Source organism: Schistocerca americana, chromosome 11 (genome assembly GCF_021461395.2).
Source record: "Schistocerca americana isolate TAMUIC-IGC-003095 chromosome 11, iqSchAmer2.1, whole genome shotgun sequence".
Taxonomy (NCBI): Eukaryota; Metazoa; Arthropoda; class Insecta; order Orthoptera; family Acrididae; genus Schistocerca; species Schistocerca americana.
The window spans coordinates 65,285,118-65,302,766 of record NC_060129.1 but is presented as its reverse complement, the minus strand read 5'-3'; positions in this window follow the sequence as shown (position 1 = coordinate 65,302,766).

Sequence of the window (17,649 nt, the reverse complement as noted above, 5' to 3'; positions counted from 1 at the left end):
GCATGTATAATCCATAATATTCACACCATCCTTCGTTCGATTATAAGATTTCACAATGTCAGGGGTCAGGTTTGGATACTGTTCATCTATAGATTTATCATGATGCATGGTACATAGGACTACACACTTGTTTTTCTTTCGTGATAATCGAACCTTCGTCATTTCTTTTGTAAATGCAAATAGACTTGAATTTTCTGCTCTGCTCCAAGTAGGCTTAATCTCTTTTGGAATTTCTGTTTTATTCATCCTCATTGTTCCCACAACAATAAGGTTTTGTCACAACAGATTTTCTGCCAATTTTATACTTGTAAAATAATTATCTACAGTAACATTTCTGGCTGTACCAGCAATATTGCCTGTAAGCATCTTCACTGTGGTAAGGCCCACATTTTTCTGGGGTGACTAACCTGGTTCTCTTCCAGTGTACAGTCTTGTCAATGGCATAACCAGCTTAGCTTCACACATCCAGAATATTTTCATTCCATACTTTCCAGGCTTGTTTGGCATATACTGCACAAATTCACAATGGCTCCTAAATGCAACTAGGTGTTCATCCACAGCGACATTACTTTTAGGTATCATTATTTTCTTGCATTGTCTGGTAAATATTTTCCATACATAGTATATAGCAGCAAGGTTATCGGTTTGTAACCTAGCCTCTTTCTTCTTTTGTCATCAAATCTAATGAATCTTCTTATTGCCTCAAACCGATTCACAGACATTGTAGCACTGTTTAACGGACTGGAAAATGTGCATGAAAAAATTCCCTAATTGGAACATCCCAAACCTTATCTGCGCCATTATGAAGTAAAATTACCCAGGAGGCGAACATTTCGTCTGTAGCTTCACCATTCCAGTTTATTTTTTTGGTATACAAAGTCTTCTTGCTTCTAGGTTTGTGCATCTCACGATTTCATCCGCAATAGTTAGAGGAGTAAATAAATCCTAAGCATCTTTGGAAGTGTAAGCGATTACGCCCCATGCTGGTCTTGGAATATTTATTCACCAAATTATGTGCAGGCATTTTATTTGGCACTGGGGGCACTAAACCCACTCCATACCATTTGGGGCAATATATATGGTAGCATTTTCACTGCTTATTTGTCCTGAGGCATTATTACCTACGCCATCGTCATCATCATTACGATCATCATCGTCACTAACATCATCATCACCACCACCACTACGTTGTCCTTCACTCAGAGAGCTGCATGCCGTTGCCTAAGGAACAATTTCACGGTTTTATTCTGAAAGGAAATAATCATCTTCAGCTCCCCACTGACTAACAGCTGATTCAAAATTTGGGTTTGATAAGCGTATGCTATCTCCTTTCCTGCTCCTATTTATAGATGTGGATTCTGACATTATATCTGAAAAATGTGAAGAAATAACCTCTCTTCTTCTGTAGACTGTAGGACTGTAACTCATTTTATTGTTTAGTTTTACAAATGACACTTACCTTTCTTCCGAGTTCCTATCGAATATCAAACACACCACTGCTGTGCAGCAGACTCCCACAACATTATACTCGTAATAATCCACTACAGGATTTCGCTTATTACACCACACAGGAGTACACCATCTGTTGCGAGCTGTAACAATATATTTCCTGCAATGAAAACAATGTGTAGGTGTACTAATAATGTATTCTCTGTATTTCAACATAACGTAATCGATTACAGCCCAGTCTAATTTGATAACGCTGCAACATAAACCATAGCTATATGTATATAACAGGTTATATAAGTATGTGGTATAAAGATGACAATGTATGTAACACTTATAACTGATGACATGGATTTCTAATGGTACATTTAATGTGTTACTGAATACTGCAAGAGAGCATACCCGATGAGTTGGGCCACAATTTTAAGTCTTTGATATTGTAATTAAAAGTTTCTACTGTCTGCAGGTCTGTTGGACTCAGGGTATGCATACCAGGTTCAAATGGTTTATTGTTAATGGGAACTTCCTTGTACCAGGTTTTGTGGTTACACATTACCAAGATGTAACTGCATACTTGGGCCAGTATTCACCACAACAGAACATTAAAGTGTAAGAGTAACTGTTGTTTCTATTAGAGCAAAACTAATGACACTATCTGACTTTATAGTATGCCACTCTTTGAGCAGCTTGATCCCCTCCAAGCACTGAAGAAAAACATTCAAGTCTACGAAATGTCTTTCCTGTTCATACTGGGCATAAGTTGTTACATTGGCTACAATAGCTAGTACTTAGTGTCTGTTTTCCAGGCTCTTACAATGAAAAAGGAGGTGACGAAAGGTACTCCAGAGAGTTAGGTAGAATCCATGGTACAGTTGCCGGTCTAAGGTGAGGTTTCAGAAGAGGCACAGAATATTTCTTTCCTGTGGATGTGTAGAAATATTCACCACGTCTCTGAATGAGGTCATCAGCGAAATGGAGTTTGCAGACCTTGAAATTTTACAAAAACATTTTATTAGCTACAAGTGATAACGCCCAACGGCAAGGTTGCCACTAACGCACAGATGCTATTAGTGTTGGTTATTTTCAGAACAAATAGTTCAATACTGACTCAGTATTTTGAGTCATAAAGCTGCATAAGTATATCACAGTCCGCTAGTGATTCGGTACTTTATACAGTGAAATAGCTCTGCTATAGATTGGCATCAGGTCAACTGAAATCACGTTGTTCCTGAACAACTGGACATCACGCTAACACGAACACATGACAAGTTGTTCTTGCTCTCTGTATTAAAGCACTCATACCATGACACAATCTAAGTGACTTGTAAAGACGCTGAGCTTACCTTTGTATTATGGGTAACATGGAAATTTTCATGATGTATTGCAGTGAGCTATCCAGTTCTGCTGGAGTTCTGACATTTTAGGAGAAAAAAACACCGCTACTCGTGGCTCATTTCCATAATTTCGTCGGCAACGAGGTACACAACATTTCTACACCATTTCGAATCATTGCACTTAACTGTCGCATATATCAAGAGTGTAAATAAAACAAAGTAAGAAATGCATGCAACTATGAAAACTTCAATTGGTTAAGACATGTTCCTGTAAAACGCAAGAAAACGGAATGAAATCAGCCACGGCTGGTCCTGCCATCGAGCGGTATGCCACGTAACTACACCCTGTTGCAAGTCGGCGCAACAAGATGGCAGCACGGTAAGTAGCCTCATGTTTGTCCTGAACGATCGTTACTCGACCGGCAGTTTTTAGCGTACAGCTTGCCTCCTGGAAGCAAAGCCTCACAGCATGCGTTGTGACGTCACAACAGGAGTCAAACAATATCTGCACTTTGGGATGCCCTGCAACATGGATTGTCCATTTAAGTGAATATATCATTACTTCCTGCGTCTTGCGTAAACGTAAATTATCATTTAAAACAACGTAAAATAAATATGGTCATAATTTCATTCACTGATTCCTATTATCACTGCAAATCTCATGTTTGCAATATTTCGACTATTTTTAAGTGCAGCTTTGTAATTTTAACATAGGCTTGTAGATTCACAAAACATAAATCGTAATTTGCACCATTTTGTGCTACAATTAGCGGTCCACGCATTCGCATTTTTATGTTAAAACGTATATGTTTCATCAGAATAAAACATTAACATCTCTTAATGGGTAATGGGTGCAGATGTGATTCACTAATTGCAAAATATAGAGGCAGCCTACCATGTTCATTTTCTATTAATGGAAAATTACCGAATTAGCTGAAACCTAGCCACCAAAATTTTCTTTCATACAAATAAACATCTAAAGAGCGGCACACAAATCAATGCAAATATTTTGGAATCTATTGATTCATGTAATGTCATCAATGAGTAAGAAAACACACTTTCATGACCCTTAAAAATAATAGAGATATTCTGTTACACACATCAGGCAGAAAAAAAAGCACACACACAGAAAGCGAGGGGTGGGAAGAAATGGAATAATTATTTAAAAATATAAAACTGACTTTTTATTTCACCTCATAATGTGATTTCCAATACACTCTCCTACAGATCAATAAAAAAATTCAAGTATGCTCTAATGATGTTTTTACTTCTTTTAAAAAACTTTTAAATTTTTCTTCATAGCTGCATAATTTCTTCTCTTAATATGATTATTTAATATGATATTTACACAACAGAGCAGTATGGAACACCTGATAGATTCAAGACTATGTTCGTTTTTTACATTGAAATCCACCAAACAAATCACTGGGAATATTACAGGATGCTACCTTCAGAAGCACACACCTTTGATTTCCCTATTGGAGAAACAAAATTTGATGTTCTTTTACATTTTTTGAAAAGTTAAATAAACATATGTTGGACATGATACATCTTCTTTGGGATATGCCAAGCCTCCTCGATCCTTTGCCGTTATCATAGGATCATCTTGCTTTACATCATCTGAAATAAGAAATACTCACAGTGCAATACTCACAGTGAGGTTTTTTTTCAGCACTTGGTGTGAGCAGTATCCTGATATGTAGTGAAATAACAGCCATTTGTCCTCCACTATCCCTTCAACATCATTCTCATCTACCACCAAACTTAATAAATCTGGTACTGGGATATCATTTAACCCCTGGATTTCAAAAGTTGTTTAAAAACTAAATGACACGTAAATAACCACATCTCCAACTACCATAGACTGTGCTCTCAGCACTAGGTTTTTGCTCAGTTTCAAAAGCCTGTCTAAGAGAAATATGGTATTTTCCCCCACTTAATTCCAAACAGTCAGTCTATACTCTTCCAAGGAGCCAATAGACAGCCAGTAACTACTCAAATCAGTCAAAGCAGCTGTTGTATGTCTTAAAGCAAAGCGTGTTTCTTTAGAAAGTTTCCTGTTATCATTCAAGCCATGCCATAAACCTAACCAAGACACAAAGCTCTTTAAAAATCAAATATGTGATAGGAATAAGAAGTTGCAGTTTCCTGAAAAACATTTCTTAGCCTCTGACCCTTAAGTAATCTTTTCGCATTCACAGTAAACCACTGAAGTTTTATTATTCTTACAAATGTTACAGCACTTTAAAAATTTTGAATTCCTTTCTTCGAGCCTAGTCTCTGCAAAGCAACAACTGTCATATCATTAAAAAGCACTTGTTTAGCATCTTGCCTTTCAATTGAATTTGGAAACAGAGATTTTAAAGCTAGAGAGTTTCTCTATTGTAATAAATCATCCTTTTCAACCTCCCTCCATGCTCCTACTGAAATCAGGAAAACACAGAATCCGCTCCTTTTCATTGAACCAGTTGTTACAAATACACTTTAAAAGATGAACGGTATCCCCAAAATAGTACAGTGGGCGATCTGCAGAAGACCTTGCAGGTTGACAGCACTTTATCTTTACTTCTGGCGGAGTGCTAAAGTTAGATATTGTTTTTCTATAAATTGAATTATTGTCTCCCACTAACCCAACTACCTCACATCAAGCTGCTTCTAATTTAAAAATTACTTCTTTTATGTATGAGAAAACTACATAAGCCTCAATTGTTTTAAATGGGAGAATTTATACCACATCCTTGTAAGGTGAATGTAATCTTTGTATCCTAAAAACATAAACACTGGTTGCACACAAAAAGTTGTCACTGTTGAATGCACCACCTGCAATATTCCCACCTTCGTTGTCAAGTTTTTGATGAAAGTAATAAATACTCCTTGCAAAAATAGAATTGTTACTTAAATATACTCTGTTAGTGATATACGACGCCGCTTTTTCATTTTCTGTTAAAATATTTTATTATACAGTAGATAATCGACGGTCGCAATTTGCACACGATATCTACAATGTATTTACCATAAATGAGGTTCTCTGATTTAAGTTAAATTAGTGGTTTTTGTTCCTAATTTCAATAGGTACTGTCTAACATTTTTTTTTTGTTGTATAATGTTATTTTTTGTTTTATCACGATTTTTCTTTATATCGCTACGCTACGTTTAGCCCAGACATTTACTGAAGAATACAGCAATTATAGTATCGCAGATGTGTTTGACGTCAGTATATGCCTTTCACATGGCGATGAGTTTTCGTCGCTGCTTATGGTGCAATTGCTCGCCGACACTCACAAGCACGTGTGAAAGTAGTGGAAACATCGCGTTACCCCGATATGTGTAGCTCAAGTTATGAGAAAGAATAGTTAGTAATGATTATAAACATGCGCTGTTAAGTTTTAGCCACAATTATTCACATTACTTCAAATCCAACTGTCGGCGCTCATATTTTACATTTCCGTCAACGGAGGCCGTCAGGGTATGAAACTGAACAATAACTTTAACTGTCACGGCGGATATTGTCTTAGGGTTAAGAGACTAGACAGGAATTTGCAGAATTATTTACGTCTCGTTGTGCAGAAACAGAGTCCTAGCAGGATTCCAGTCAGTTGTTGTGGCAAAAGCCGACGGTGGTTATCATCGTAATCTTGCATTTTTGTTGAAATTTGACGCGACAGAAATACGGTGAACGTCCGAAATTCCGTCTCCGATTGTAACAAACTTTTCGACCTAGAGCTGTTCTGGGGGCACTTTTTCTTGTTACATGTCATCTTAGTTGTTGCTTTACCAGATCCTTACGGACTGAAAACTAGTGAGCTGGTCTGAAATATAGTGACGATCACTTCGGACCTCCGATATCGGTTACGAAACATCTGTGGGTCCCGTCATAGCACGATACTCAACTGTGTGGGACCCATACCACACAGAACCGACAGCGGCTAATGAACGTCTACAAGGAAGGGCAGCAGAAATCGTGAAAGGTCTGTTTGACCCACAGGAGAGTGTCGCGCAATTGCTGTAACAACTCAATGATGAGAGACGCAAGCTGTCCCACGACAGGCCGCTTACGAAATGTCGCAGGCGACTGCTAAGCGAGGAGTCCAGAGGCGCTCTCCAGCCACTAGTCATCGCTGCCGTAAGGAGGCTGAAGGCAGAGTCAGGCCGGCCACAGCACGGAGACGTCTCAGCACTCGCCCTTAACGCAATGCGTTCGCGAACGGAACGGGACAAAAAATTCAAGATTTGTTACCCTGCCAAGTACCCAATGCCATGCACTTCACAGTGGCTTGCAGTGTACGTACGGGAATGTAGATGTAGACGTGACGGTGAATATTCGGTGCTCGTAAATACGTCGCGATGTAGATACTTCCAAAGCAGCAACGTGTGAACTTGTGTGTGCAGCTCCACATAAAGACAGATTCAATTGTTAGATTTGTCCGTGGGTTCTCATGTTGGTTCTTGGATCGTTGAAGCATTTTTGAGGCGTTAGTGGTGCTCGGGAACTAACGATTAATGACCGGGAATCTTGTCACGGATACTAACGATAGAGTAGCGTTAGACAACGTCTTACTAATATTACGGTAGGGCAAATAAAGTTGGAAATTTAGTTGGAATCCTATCATTTTAAGATTCAGACTACCCAACCGTCAAAGTATTATGCACTGTTTACGGCTCAAACGTTTGAGCTCGCGACCGGTGGAGGAGAAACCTACTGGGGCAACTCTTACGAGACCAGAGGTAAGAAAGTCGACTACAAATCAGTTACGAGAAGTGTGGGGAGGACGCACTGGACTTCGATACGTGAATCACACATAGGGGCACTGTGCACCCCCGTCTACGTATTGTGGCAGACGATATTTCAAACATTCATTCCGCTGTCTGTTGTGATACAATGACGCTTTGCATCCCTGTGCGTGGATGTGTCACTAAAGTGTCAAACGATATACCGAACAAGGGGTTTTGTAGCCCTCTTGTGGTAGTGTTATAGTTGGAAGCTTTACGACACTGTTTGCGGACGATACGGCGGTCTATAAGAGAATGGCGACGCCAGAAGACAGTATCGATTTGCTTAATGACCTGCAGAGGACTGATGAATGCTGCAGCCTCTGTGAGTTGACCCAGAACGTCAATGAATGTAACATATTGCGCATAGATGTGAAAAGAAATCCACTGCTGCCCAACTACACTATTGATTAAATGGTTCAAATGGCTCTGAGCACTACGGGACTTAACTGCTGTGGTCATCAGTCCCCTAGAACTTAGAACTACTTAAACCTAACTAACCTAAGGACATCACATACATCCATGACCGAGGCAGGATTCGAACCTGCGACCGTAGCGGTCGCGCGGTTCCAAACTGTACCGCCTAGAACCGCTCGTCCACTGCGGCCGGCTACTATTGATTACAAATTGATGGAAGCAGTATCTACCTTAAAATATCTAGGAGTAACTATCTAGAGCGACCCTATGTGGAATGACCATGTAAACCAAGGAGTAGTCTCATAACGAGAAGGATTAGGAAATGCAACGCATCCACGAAACACGTGGCTTACAAGATGCTTGTACGATCGATCCTTGGGTACTGTTCAACAATCTGGGACGTTTACCGGGTAGGGCTGGTAGGAGGGACAGAGGAGATCCAACGAAGAGCGGCGCGTTTCGTCTCGTCATCGTTTGGTCGGCGCGAGAGCGTCGCAGGGGTGCCCAACAAACTCCAGCGGCACACGCTACAAGAGAGGCGCTGTGTACCACGGAGAGTTTTGCTGCTGAAATTTCGAGAAGGGATGAGTCGGACGGCTCGTTACTTCCTCCCTCAAACATTTCGCGAAATGACCACAACGAAAAAATTGGAGAAATTAGAGCTAACGCTACCGACAATCATTTTTAACATTCGCCATTCGCGACAGGTATGGGGAGGGTTGGGATCAGTTGGCTACACGCTCCCATGCTTCAGTGTCACACTTGGGCCGTTCCTCTAAATGCATTATTTTTTCCTCTCTTTCCATTTGAAATCCTTAGGTCTCGTAATTATAAAACTTATCATCATTTTCTATGAATAATGCATGACTTCTTGTTTCTAATTACATATTGTACGCGAAATTCCTGTTTCCATTTCAAATACAAATTCCTAACTATCGATGTTTTATGAAAGACTATTCATAAAAGTTGATTTATGTAAGAAAACATAACAACTTAATTTTTAACGCAAAAATGAAGAACCAAATACTCTTTATTTGGACTATTTCCATCGTTTTATACCCCAGAGGTAGACAAGTACCGTAGAAACATGAAAAACTATCATTTTCACAGCATCGAGCACATCATACAAATTCTGCATTTTTACAGGAGAACTGACCTGGAGCCAACCTGCGGGATTTGGCCTGAGAACTAACAAGAAAAAAATGGTTCAAATGGCTCTGAGCACTATGGGACTTAACTTCTGAGGTCATCAGTCCCCTAGAACTTACAACTACTTAAGCCTAACTAACCTAAGGACATCACAAACATCCACGCCCGAGGCAAGATTCGAACCTGCGACCGTAGGGGTCGCGCGGTTCCAGACTGTAGCGCCTAGAACCGCTCGGCCACTCCGACTGGCCTCTACGGAACAGGAAGCAGCCTCAGCCATTTTCGTAGTGCTCATTACCAACGCGACAATCAGAGCACAACACTGCAGAAGCTGTAACTGCACACGATTTTTGAAATGAAAACTACGTTGCTAAAGGGTGATTAAGAAAATCGTTGATGGCTGTTACTACATTTGAATATCTTAAAGTTTCATTTAACGTAACTTAGCAGTAATACATATCTTATGTATTTTATGTTCCTTATACAGAAATAGTACCTACACTACTGGCCATTAAAATTGCTACACCACGAAGATGACATGCTACAGAGGCGAAATTTAACCGACAGGAAGAAGATACTGTGATATGCAAATGATTAGCTTTTCAGAGCATTCACACAAGGTTGGCGCCGGTGGCGACACCTACAACGTGCTGACATGAGGAAAGTTTCCAGCCGATTTCTCATACACAAACAGCAGTTGTCCGGCGTTGCCTGGTGAAACGTTGTTGTGATGCCTCGTGTAAGGAGGAGAAATGAGTACCATCACGTTTCCGACTTTGATAAAGGTCGGATTGTAGCCTATCGCGATTGCGGTTTATCGTATCGCGACATTGCTGCTCGCGTCGGTCGAGATCCAATGACTGTTACCAGAATATGGAATCGGTGGGTTGAGGAGGGTAATACGGAACGCCGTGCTGGATCCCAACGGCCTCGTATCACTAGCGGTCGAGATAACAGGCATCTTATTCTCACGGCTGTAACGGATCGTGCAGCCACGTCTCGATCCATGAGTCAACAGATGAAGACGTTTGCAAGACAACCACCTGCACGAACAGCTCGACGACGTTTGCAGCAGCACGGACTATCAGCTCGGAGACCATGGCTGCGGTTACCCTTGACGCTGCATCAGAGACAGGAGCGCCTGCGATGGTGTACTCAACGACGAAACTGGGTGCACGAATGGCAAAACGTCATTTTTCCGGATGAATCCAGGTTCTGTTTACAGCATCATGATGGTCGCGTCCGTGTTTGGCGACATCGCGGTGAACGCACATTGGAAGCGTGTATTCGTCATCGCCATACTGGCGTATCACCTCGCGTGATGGTATGGGGTGCCATTGGTTGCACGTCTCGGTCACCTCTTGTTCGCATTGACGGCACTTTGAACAGTGGACGTTACAGTTCAGATGTGTTACGACCCGTGGCTCTACCCTTCATTCGATCCCTACGAAACCCTACATTTCAGGTGGATAATGCACGACCGCATGTTGCAGGTCAGGTCCTGTACGGGCCTTTCTGGATACAGAAAATGTTTAGATTGCTGCCCTGGCCAGCACATTCTCCAGATCTCTCTCCAATTGAAAACGTCTGGTCAATGGTGGCCGAGCAATTGGCTCGTCACAATACGCCAGTCACTACTCTTGATGAACTGTGGTATCGTATTGAAGCTGCATGGGCAGCTGTACCTGTTCACGCCATCCGAGCTATGTTTGACTCAATGCCCAGGCGTATCAAGGCCGCTATTACGGCCAGAGGTGGTTGTTCTGGGTACTGATTTCTCAGGATCTATGCACCAAAATTGCGTGAAAATGTAATCACATGTCAGTTCTAGTATAATATATTTGTCCAATGAATACCCGTTTATCATCTGCGTTTCTTCTTGGTGTAGCAATTATAATGGCCAGTAGTGTACTTGCAAGAGCACAACAACACCAGTCTACGAGTGCTACGGCTTCTCATCAATCGTCGCGTTTGTGTTTGTTTACAACAGGTTTATTCTTATGACGAACGGAGTGTAGTAAACATGAGCTCTAAAATGCTTAACTGAAAAGGCTATGAGCACACGTTCAGTAGGAGAGATCATTTCTCAGCAGCGAAGATGAAAAAGTGTGAGAATATTGAAGAATGGGATACAACCCGTCGGCTTTGATCAATGATATCACACGTTACCACACATCTTGCATTGCAAAGATTTAAAAGCATAGACGAATGTTGAGAAACAAACATTTGAAGTACAGTGGCAACAGATCGTGCACATGTATCATGTACATCAATATTTCGAATGTAGTGTGAGGCATATCGCTTTCTCTTACAGTAGAAAACCCTAGTATAAAGTGATATATCTGACATTGGCATGGAGCGCCTATGTTGATATATACACGAGTTTTACGTTTATCAGTTTTTTCACCTTCGTTGGTAGTAGCGTCAACTGAAAAATAGGATACTAGTACTAGCGAAGCCGAAAAAAGAGACAAACATAAAATTTGTATCCTGTACTTCAGGTGACCTACATAGTCCAGTGGGAGAATACGATACTAGTACCAGCGAAGGCGATAAAGTACTGCCGGCGGAAGTGGCCGTGCGGTTAAAGGCGCTGCAGTCTGGAACCGCAAGACCGCTACGGTCGCAGGTTCGAATCCTGCCTCGGGCATGGATGTTTGTGATGTCCTTACGTTAGTTAGGTTCTGGTTCTAAGTTCTAGGGGACTAATGACCTCAGCAGTTGAGCCCCGTAGTGCTCAGAGCCATTTAATAAAGTACTTGTATCCTATATACATGTATAGGTCAGCTGAAGAACAGGATACAACCATCGTAATTCAACTGAGGTACGTGATGCCAGTTATGCGTATGTCGCTTCTTCTTCTTTCGCCAATACTTCTTCAGCTGACCTACATAGTACAAGATATGAATCGAGTGCAGAGGAAACAGCAATTGGAACGACAGACTATCAGACACAGGTATAATTCGCAAGACCTACGCAAGTGATTCAAAATTACCACCAGCATCAAAAATCGTACACATTATTTATTTCTTAATAAAACATTCATTTATTTCTAGTTACGATTATTACCACAGAAAGTAACCAATTTATTACCTATGATTCGAAAATAAATTAATATCTATGACTAAAATATGACGTCATTAGTCAAAGCCGACGAGTTTTATCCCATTCTTCGTTGGACCCTGAACACCTCCCAAAATATGGAAAACAAAGAGCTGCAATAGAAGAGATTGGTTTAACAGCATCTGAGATGACGAAGCGCTCATAGCTGTTAAGGTATGCATGTTAGAGCTCATGTTTAATAGACATTTTTGCTTCGAATGATCATTCCTGTCATATCTCTGAATATTGACCGTTGCTCCTGGGACAGCAGAAAATTGGAACGGTTATCACAAAAGAACTTTAACTATTTATCGAAATGGGAACGAACCAAGTACCGCGAAACAAGGAAAGACTACAGCTGTGGCACAGTCTTAACATGGTGATAAACATCTTAGTAAAATAGCTTACTACGTCTATTTTCACTCATTGCTTTCATATGGCATCATATTTTGGGGTAATTCATCACTGAGGAATAAAGTATTTATTGCACAAAAGCGTGTAATCCGAATAATAGCTGGAGTCCACCCAAGACCATCCTAGAGACATATATTTAAGGATCTAGGGATATTCACAGTAGCTTCTCAGTATATAAACTCTCTTATGAAATTTGTTATTAACAACCAAACCCAATTCAAAAGTAATAGCAGTGTGCATAACTACAATACTAGGAGAAAAGATGATCTTCACTATTCAGGATTAAATCTAATTTTGGCACAGAAAGTGGTGAATTACACTGGCACTAAAGTCTTTGGTCACTTACCAAATAGTATCAAAAGTCTGACAGATAACCAACAAGTATTTAAGAAGAAATTAAAAGAATTTCTGAATGACAACTCCTTCTACTCCATAGAGGAATTTTTAAGATATAAATTAAGGAAAAAAAAGGTTGTTAAATTAACTTAATTATGTCATGTATTGGAAAATTTGACTCGTTCCACATCATTACGAAATATCGTATTCATGATCCATGGAACTGGTATTAATCTAATCTAATCTAATCATAACAGTCATGGCGCTCCATTTCTTTCTTGTTACCCACAGCGGTTGCAGCGCACCTAGCGGCCAGGAAGTTACACTATTGAGCTCGGTGAGATCTTTTAAAAGCGAAAGCGTTGCGTAATTGTTTATATTGGTCTTTAGAATGGTTTTCACAAACGGAAGCGAATGTAGCGCTGCACATTGGAACAACAAGAAGAAGAAGACACCACATTTCTCTTTTTTAGTTTCCTAGCATACCTAGCAGATGTGAACTGCTACATTATGGAACAGTTCATTTACAATTTTCTTGTAACCTACAAATATTTCGTAGAGAATGTCGTGTTCTTTAAGAACAAAAACATCGCTAGTAAACAGAAGGAGACGTGACAGCTTGCAGAGAGGCATTTTCGGTTGAGGCGGAATCTTCTCACGAAATTTCAATCACTAGTTTTCTGCTCCAAATGCGAAAACATTTTGCTGACGCCCACCTACATAGAAAGAAACGATCATTATAATAAGATAAGAGAAATCAGAGCTCCCACGGCAAGATATATGCATTCGTTTTTTCCGCACACTGTTCGGAGATTGAAATAATAGAGAATTATTGTGAAGGTGGTTGGACGAACCCTCCGCCAGGCACTTAAGTCTGATTTGCAGAGGATCCATGTAGATGCAGTGGCGGATATATACTGGGTCGAACCCCCCCCCCCCCTTGCGGAGCTGATTCGTTCGTTTCTCTCGGCAGTCGACTCGACTGAATCGAGATATGGAGTAGTTGTACTAAAAATAAAATAATTGTGCTTACATAAGGCTGATTTCCAAAATAACCCAGTTTTAGTTGTACTTTCCTATGTAGCACGCGCGTCCGCGTGATCGTATTTTATACGTTTTTGTCTGGGACATAAATAGCTAACACACACCTACGAGTAAAGTCGCGACCATTCTAGTAACATCGATTCGTTATCCTGTCTGGCATTTGTTCAAGAAAGTCGCGAATATTCTGCTGTTTCCTTGTACAGAGAACCTTCGATACATAGCGTTATAAATACGGACTTTTCGCCGAATGGGAAGCTAGTTTACATTCAGAAGCAGAAATATGAATATTGAAGAATGAATAAGTAAAAAGTCCTAGTCGTAGCAAGTGCAAGTGTGAAGGCTAGTCATGAGTGAGATTGACCAATTGATTGTGAAGTATTAATAATAGTAATTCGTAGTAACTTCTCAGGAAAAATATTGTTATGAGACTCGTAACAACATTTTTACCAATAACGTAACAGTAGTTTCCCTTACCTAACTCGTAATCTACAGTAATAGTGATTTTCGAGAAAATGCCTAAAAACGCATTTTTATTACAGTAAAAGTAAAGGTAGCTCAAGATATCTATAGCACCCCATCCTTGAGGTTCTTCTGTATCCGCCACTGTGTAGATGTAGATATATATCTACTCAAAAACGTAAATTTTTCTTCACTGCACGTCCAGTCAAATCAGTAGACGTGGAATATAGGAAACGTGTAAGCAATGCAATACCTACGTTATTTAGAGTAGCAGATAAACTACCACAACTGTAGTTCAAGGAAAAACCCGACTGGAGTCACAATAAAAGAATAAAAGCAATAAAACTGTTTCCCAATACTGATGAAACCAACTCCGTAATTGTTGCTGTGTCTGATTCACAAACAGTTACAATCTTCAACACATTCGATTTTGAAGCAAAAGTAATTAGATTTACAAAAATATTTGTGTATTAGAAAGCCAAGTGACGTGTAAGACTATGCGAAACATTAGGCTGCTTACGAAGTTGTTACGCGTCAAGGAAAGCGTCTGTTTTAATTAGAACAGACAACAAAACAAATATATTCTTCTCATTCATGAAATATACGTTTATATTCTCTTGTTTTCAGCAGAGTAAGCTACAATTATACGCATATGCGAAAGTATTACTTCATCATTCGGTTGTAGCTTATGTCATTGAACCAGGTTCAAATGGCTCTGAGCACTATGGGACTTAACTTCTGAGGTCATCAGTCCCCTAGAACTTAGAACTACTTAAACCTAACAAACCTAAGGAGAACACACACATCCATGCCCGAGGCAGGATTCGAACCTACTACCGTAGCGGTCTCGCGGTTCCAGACTGTGTAAGTAAGCTGTTTAGGTTTTCTTATTGGTAACGCCACGTAGCGCTCTGTATGAATATCACTGGCTGTGCTGTGTGCAGTCTGTGACTAGTTTGCATTGTTGTCTGCCATTGTAGTATTGGGCAGCTGGATGCGAACAGCGCGTAGCGTTGTGCAGATGGAGGCGGGCTGCCAGCAGAGGTGGATGTGGGGAAGTGAGATGGCGGATTTTTGGGAATGGATAATCTGGAGGTGTGCCCATCAGAAACAGTACATTTGTACGAATGGATGTCATGAACTGCTATTATATTATGACTATTAAGGGAAATACATTGTTTGTTCTCTATTAAAATCTTTCATTTGCTAACTACCCCTATCAGTAGTTAGTGCCTTCCGTAGTTTGAATCTTTTATTTAGCTGGCAGTAGTGGCGCTCGCTGTATTGCAATAGTTCGAGTAACGAAGATTTTTGGTGAGGTAAGTGATTTGTGAAAGGTATAGGTTAATGTTAGTCAGGGCCATTCTTTTGCAGGGATTTTTCAAAGTCAGATTGCGTTGCGCTAAAAGTATTGTGTGTCGGTTTAAGCACAGTCGTATATAATTTTTCAAAGGGGACGTTTCATCATTATGATGCTATGTTTTACACGGTCTTGTGTAGCTTGAGACCAATACGCTGAGAGGAAGGCATGATAAAATTCTCCTTCACTGTGACAATCGTGAATTACCGATCGCATTCTTTCAGCTGGTTCATTCTCTAAGTAGCCACACATAAATTCTAATCTGTGCTCTAACGACCAGTTGGGTGGAAAACAATGAGACAATTGATGGAGCCATGTTTGTGGATGAATGTCGTTGTCAGAATTCTTAAATGTTTTGAATTTACGTGTAGTAGTGAACAGCTTATAGTCAAAATCATCGTGTCGGCGAGTCGCACATCGCTCGTTGTTACTTCGTTTCCGCGGTTCCATCTCAAAATCCAATGCGCCTTGCCAATTTCTTTCATAATTTCCGAAGTGTCCTGTGTTATTATTTTGTGGTTGTTCCGTATTTCTATGTCCCTCTTCTCGTACTGGAACGCGAGTGTAATTCTTGTATTACTTGTGCCAACTGATCTTGTACTTCCTGGATTTCTCTTTTGTACTGTGTATTGATTTGATTTTGATTTTGTGTGAATTTTCTAATTTGTTCATACTCTTCTGTGTCAGTGATGGCTACAGGTCTTGTGTCATTCAGATCATCATCTACCTTTGCAGATAAGTTAGTGAACTGATCCGAAAGTTCGGCTACTTTCTCCGATAGTGTACTTATTTCCTCAGTGTGTTTTTCTGAACCAAGTTTCAGAGTGTCCATTTGTGTTGAAATCGTATCTACTGTGTCCTTTAAGTTTTCTTGAGTTTTTGCAAGTTGCGTAACCGAATCGGTTGATGCAACTGAGTCAATTTTAGCTTGCAAGGTGTCGTGATTTCCATGAACAATAGTTTGCAGTTCTTTTATGGCTGCTTCGTGATTTTGTAATGCATTTTCATGACGAGAAAAAATAGGTTGGAAATGCTCACAACTTTGTGTTTTTACGTCATTACAGACTTTTTGACATTTCGATTCGATGTTATGTAACTCAGTAGTTAAATCTTCACGTGTTTGTTCAAGCGTGGTGTCTAACTTTTGAAGATTTTGTTCCATTGTGTCTAACTTTTTAAGATTTTGTTCCACTCTGTCTAACTTTTTAAGATTTTGTTTCACTGTGTCTAACTTTTGAAGATTTTGATCCATTGTGTCTAACTGTTGCTGTGTTTGTCTCTGGTGCTGTTCCATTGTGTCTAACTTTTGAAGATTTTGTTCCATTGTGTCTAACTTTTGAAGCCTTTGTCCCATTTGTTGCATTAACTGTAATAACAGTGCACTGGTGTCTGAAACATGTTCCTCAGTGCTTTTCGGCAGTGAATTTGCACCGGTAATATTCGCATTTTGAAAAGCAGAAAATGTGTCTTGATTTATTTGAGAAAACGGTGAGGACGCAAAACCTGAATCTACAGTATTTGCAAGATTGTGTCCTGTCGTTTCTGAATCCTGAGGCAAGCTGTTGCGGACTGATCGATCGATAATGCTTCCCTGTTCACTAATTGTTTCACTGCCTACACCATTAAGTGCAGCCCGCTCCATGTCCCTACGCACAATTACCAAATTACTGCTTTGAACATTAGTTAATTCATTACATGGTGGCGCTAACACACTGCTTTCGTCTTCACTGTCATTTCTCAGTTTACTTTGGAGCCTAGTATTACGTTTTTCACACGCCATTATTGTCACAATATTTCACACGACAACACAGAAAAACA